The 6,218-nt window shown below is 38.8% G+C and overlaps 1 long non-coding RNA gene across 1 annotated transcript; it reads right to left on the bottom strand.

Moving 5' to 3' along the window:
* Nucleotides 1-411: 411 nt before the first annotated feature.
* On the bottom strand, nt 412-5,504 carry LOC147757311 (uncharacterized). The gene is made up of 3 exons (XR_015320049.1): nt 5,265-5,504; nt 4,361-4,546; nt 412-3,915 (listed from the first exon to the last, which is right to left on the bottom strand). It is a non-coding gene; the product is annotated as an uncharacterized LOC147757311 (long non-coding RNA).
* Between the last annotated feature and the right edge of the window lie 714 nt (nt 5,505-6,218).

The following is a 6,218-nucleotide window of genomic DNA, read 5'->3' as shown; positions in this document are numbered from 1 at the left end:
AACTTTTAGTGTTATTTTACATATTAGTGTTGCGCTATTCTAGACTAACTATGACTTTTCTCATTATAAGACTGTCCCGTTTGTAGTAGATTACTTTTTTTTTAGTTTAGGACGCGGAAGGGGAAACAGTTGCCGAAATAATGATCGTTTCGAGGACGTTACGAAAGCATTTTCTTTCTCTCAGCTGACACTGAACGTCTCTGAGACTAGATTTGTTGCCTCCGAGTCAGTTCCGTCAAATGACGGCCGAATGATCCTACATAATTAATCTTTTTGCCAACTCTACTACCGCAGAATTGAAAGAAACGTTCGCAGGTAACGCGCCCGCGACAAAGAAGGCCCCTACACGTGTCTTTGTTGCCTGCATTGAATCGTTGTTGTATTCTGCCATTCTAGCCTGAAATAAGGCCAACAAGAAAATCATTAGGAGGCTTCAGTCGTCAAGCTCAACATGAAAGATTTGATCATAATAAAATTTCCAGTATTTACAGCCAATTTAATTGGCCGTAATTGCTAGGGTCCTTGAATGGCTGTTAGAAAAGCTACATGTTGGGCCTACGCTTGAATGAAATTCTAACCTTATTTGGAATAATTTCCCATTGTCTACCAAAGATAAAAACAGTCTTGCTAAATTTAATGCTATCGTAATGGATTATTATCTGAAGCTGCGGTCTTAACTGTATAACAAAGGTACTTAGGTCCAGTTCTCCGATTGTTGGATAATCGTAGGTAAGTAACGATAGCGATCCGCTACGATGAGCCTATGCATAAGGTTCTAGTCACAGTAGTGCCTTTTACCAGACATATCTTCACTTTGTCCCATGCTGATCGATGCTAGTCCGTTCTGCGATAAGCCTTTGTATCGCTATTTTAGCGTTGTTTCAAGAACCTATTCGAACGAGGGACTAAAAAGTATTACTACTTGTATATTTATCGCATCTAGTATCGCCGGACGACCCCGTAAAAGTACTTAATACTCATTTTAAAATTATTTTCTTGCAAGTCACTGTTATCGAAAAAAATCGCGTACTACTTCTGTCCAGATATAAATACGATGTCCTGGCACCTAAAAAGGTGGTTTACGTAAATAATAACAACAAATAGGTCCTCGTTTCGACTTTCATCAATGTTGTTATTATTGCATTGTAACCATGTGTCTCTCGATTCCACTGGCAAACTTTGCAGTTGAATTCAGACAGTCACCATAGGGAATTGTATCCGCCCAGTTGATAACGTTTTTAATTAGAAGCAACTTTGTGCAGTTTATCTGCATTCCATTAGTTTCCATTGTTTACTACCCAGCCTGAATGTTACAACTATATAGGTAAAAAAATGTCATTAATCAGAGATCATATTTTTTGTCCTAAAGCTCAAAAGGAAAATCCTTAAACTCTACGAAGTAAAACACAGTGACCATAATAAAAAGCTTTATTGTACCCTTTAGAAATGCTTGCATTTGGCACAGAGCTGGTCTTATCTATATACGGGAATGGGGGCCGTTGAACGTGGAGTCGTGAAGCTATTGAAGTCCTGTTTTCTAGTTCACCTGCGACCTGAGGCGAACAACCTTATCTGGTCAAAGTAATTGCATTGCTAAGGGCAGGCTGCTATTGGTCTGATATCAGGATTTGTCTTTTTCCATACTAAAACATCCAATAAAAATAGCCTTTTAATTGATTCTAATAATTACGAAAAGATTAACTACAGGACACATAAAAATAATGATGATAACTATCTATGATTACCTGTTAAGTGTTACCGATAGTGCGCAGATATTATTAATAATACGGTTAATCCCTGCCAACTTTACCTAAATAGTATTCTTTTGTTAGCATATTTTTGCGCATGGTAAAAAAAAAAGATAAATATAGCATTTTTTCTTAACAAGGAGTAATATTCTATAGTGAGGTTTTTTTTAACCTACTTTGCTACAGATTGGGTTCGGCCACAAAGAACAGACTCGCTAATTCCGCAAGTCCATTGCCCAACCCGTTCGACCATTTGTGGGATAGTGAACTTCCACCACGTGTCTCGCTATATAAGTTAAGTTTTTTCTTTCTTCAAAATATGACGTAACTTAGAGTAATTTCAAGCATTTATTTTACAGATTGAAACATCCTCCGATAAAGTCCAAAGTTTACTATTTTTTTAGCTTCTAACAGTTTTAGAACACAATAGGAAAGCAATTTATAAGCCAGCCGCATCGTTTCTTAAATCAAAATTGTGCAGAGATACACATCGAAGCAATATTTTGCAGAGCTCCAGTTTGTAAAAGTGCCATTTAAATAATATACTTTATCTGCTATCGGCATTACAGAAAATATATTTTCAATAAATAGGCGATATTTGATATATAGCAGTCTGTACGTGAATTAATACGGCTTTCTAGTCAGCTAGCCAAATGCTAGTTTTTAGAAAGAGCTGACAAGTTATTGTCAGCAATAAACAAACATCCTCCAAACAACAATAGAAGATACTTACAAGAAAAATTGCAGCTTCAGCAACAACTGAAAATGAACTGAACATATAAATGAAGACACGCTTATAACTGTTACAGTGGTAACAAAGCGACTCGGAACTGTTCTGAAATCGCGCCAGGCGTTTATCGATCAGACGTGTCGATACTGACCCAGTTTAGGTTTCTGGGCTGGTCATCTAATAAATGCCTTGCAGTGAATATTGTTTTAGGTGTACGTTTTATTAAAATCGATAAACGTTTCTCGATATGCAATGCCAATACAAAACACTAATGATAAAACACGAACAAAATCACGAATTTGGCCCTTGAAAACCTCTTGAGAAACTACATTGCCATATGTGTTTCCCCTTCGAAATCGCGCACTCATCTACCGGTTCTTGTCAAGACATAACACTGGTTATTCGATAGCCACTGTTGGATGGTATGGTGTTTACCATGCACGGCCATCCTTACTCAATGTAACCAATGCTATTGCCTTAGAAAACGGCAGTCACGCACCCAATAGATTGTTTTATATTATATAAATGATCAAATAATCATTTCGTAGGTAGATGCAGCAGAAAACGAAGCAGGCGTTACGTTGACTGATACTACTACTAAGGTACTAAAGATACTAAAGTTTTTATTTATTTTAGATTTAGCATTATTTATTTCTACGGATGTATACCCTTTTGCAAGAAGCTTCGCTTTTATTAATCGAAGACTAGTTACCTGGTAACGTTGGTGTGAAAAATACACTGTACGCCAATGCATGTTGCACCATGTAACGGAAGTTGCGTTTATAAGGCACCTGAACTCCGAGGGTTTAAGATATTTCTCAGAAAAATGACGGATCCAATCGGACGGCTTAATCTCGTACGTAGAGGATGTTTCCGGCCTTCTATAGCGAATGATGTGAGTATCTATTTTCGGGCGTCCTCATCGACGCCATCACGAGTCGCCCCGGTCGTTGCTGGCCTTTGGGCTCAAGAGATCATTTCTTATAGCGCTTGCACCACTGTTCGACCGTGCGTTTGAGAACTGCATTTAGGGTTCATACACGTTACGTATCTCCTTTCTAAAGACAGAACCCTAATAATAAGTCAAAAATGTTCGTTCTAGATCTTCGACCTTTTTTGGCTCTGTAGAGTTTTGCAGGTACAGGTCGGATTCGCACAAACACCATTGACAAATAGCAACGACTGTACTGAAGTTGCTATCAATTTAACATTTTTCTTTTCTAAATCAAAAGACCAGACTTTGAGTATTTTATTTTTCTTAAAAATAGCAATTTTTGTGACGATAGCAGGGGCTACTATTACAGTTGTCACGGAATCGAAGGGCGTTCGCATGGCCTGTGGCATCAAGCCCTCAGAAAGGCAAAAATATTTTCACCGGTCTACGCGCATTACATTATCCACTACGTGCGTGATCGGCCTGCAGAGAATATACCTTCCCTTCAACACACAATGACAGAAAATATTAAGGGAAAGAAATTTCAAGGCGACATCGTTACTGATGACGAGCATGCCTATCTTGTCCTACATCAGGCAACCTGCTTACTATTAAGCTATCGTAATGATACAATTTACAGTCGCTGAGCCGAACGTTAATCTTCAATTAAACGAAATGGGATATTGAGATAACATGTCTTTCGATAATTTAAGGTGCCTAACGCCTTATGGTGTGTCAATTCTGGTAAAAAAAAAAAGCAACCCCATGCCAGAATGAAGGACTATTAAGGTATCTGTTGTGCGGTGAAAACTTTCAAGAGTACTTAGTGGCTTAGCCTATTCAATCGAGACGAATTATTCAGTAAATCCTAATTACTTAGATTTAGCTTCTTTTGAAAATGTCTATTTGCTAAGAGGTTCTGTCTGGCTTTTTCTATTCGATACTCACGGTACACGCCATTTGGAGCGACATTTTAGCAGCCCTACGCTCAGCGTGCAAGTTAATTCTGGTCTAAGGATCTCGAACTTCCGAGTCAGCTGAAGCGCATTTCGGTGGCCGAAGCTCACTATCAGACGCGTCCGGGTGTTGTTCAGAAAATCACGCCATTCAAAGCAGCAGCTACTTCAATCATGCCTAAATGAAGGACGAATTTATTGCGGACGGTTGTGCATATAAACGAATACATCTACTTTCTGCTACAAACACTAAATACCTGCTTTTATCATTAGTCATGATTAATTAATCCCGATATAATGGTGATAAACGTTTCTGATATTTTGTTTAACAGCCTTTCAATTGTTAAAATCAAACACTGAAGGGAGAGTTCTTCGTTACTAGGCCAACGGCGGTGCAGTATCCGATATTTCGGATAACTACACATTGTTTTTATCGACCCTCAAACAAGTATCAGTTAGAGAGAAGGGGTCATTCTTTGTATCCGAAATATAACACAGCATCTTTTGGTAAACATTTAAGTATGTAAATAAAAAAAAAAAATATGAAAATATAAGATGATTCGTATTTCAGCTGTGAAGTGGCTTTACGTTGCGATTATTTACTTAATTTCTGCGGGTGGAATATTTAAATACGAGTAACAAAGTTGCCTAAACCCAACTTGGGAAACGACTGTGGACGTTTCAATTACGTAAACATAATATGCATGTTCATTACACCCCGTGAAGTTGAAGTAACTTAATTTTTCAACTAGCAAATATAAAACCAAAGTTAGACGGACAACGTTTTCACATTTCATGCTTAACATTTCTCCCGGATGACGGCAGCAAATGAAGTTTTTGTTTGCCCTTTGGTGTACACAAAACAGGCAAGATGGCATTACGTTAAGACAGCTTACCTGTAAGAAGTGGGCGTACGTTCTTATTAAACGGAGTAATGATGAACTATAAACCGCCAATTGATAAAGTGGAACCGCTGTACTCGAAACGATTGCACCTGATGCTTGTATCTGTTTAATTTTGCTAGCTTTGTAGCCCTTGAATCAGCGAGTGGTAATATTTGTCAGTTCCTGCTTCTACACGACGCGGATTACTTATCAAGTGTTCGAGTTAGACAATTTTTAATTTAAACTATCGTTTACGCCGTTTGGACGAGGTTAACTCAACTCGATGCCTTGGATGAAACCGTGACCGATTTGCGGCGTACACCCTCTATCCTATGCATTTTAAGGATTAGCACTTTAGCTAAGCTGGCGGCGAATGTCAAAGTTAGCCATTTTATGTAGGTGTAATTTTTCCCCGAGGATATTCCTGCTACTGGCCTTTGAAATTTTAGGTGCGCTAAGGCCATTCATCTGACACCCGCTTGGAAAATAGAAGAGCAATGAAAAGGGGGTTTTTAATCGAGAAACTTCCTGCGGCAGAGGCTATCGTCAGATATATAAAAGGAAACGCGGCATTAATGATGAACAGGCTGGCGGTCTCATCGACAGATTTAGATGCCGTGTGTCGTATCCATGAAATGAAACCTCCATGGTTCTGTGCGCCCTTTGAGAACTGTGGTCGACGTTAGTGTACTTCTAATTGTCATCTTATTTATCAGATTTCATTCGTCCGGCCATTAGTTATCAACAAAGATAGCAAAAATTTATTGGAAATTCTCACTAGGAAATCACACATGTTTGTCCTGCGAAACGCAGATGGCGTGCATCTGCCTTTACAAACGCTAACCATCCAATGGGTAATTGCAATGTTTATGCAGTCTACTGATGGCCATGGTCTAGTGATGGAATGGATGAAACGGTACGCCCGCCCACACGCTTTAAAGCACCTTCAGCAGTATCGAGCATCAT

The sequence above is a fragment of the Varroa destructor genome, unplaced genomic scaffold, assembly GCF_002443255.2.
Source record: "Varroa destructor unplaced genomic scaffold, Vdes_3.0 BEIS01000002.1, whole genome shotgun sequence".
Classification (NCBI taxonomy): Eukaryota; Metazoa; Arthropoda; class Arachnida; order Mesostigmata; family Varroidae; genus Varroa; species Varroa destructor.
Note: the sequence above shows the minus strand (reverse complement) of the source record. Positions and strands in the feature narration are given on the sequence as shown.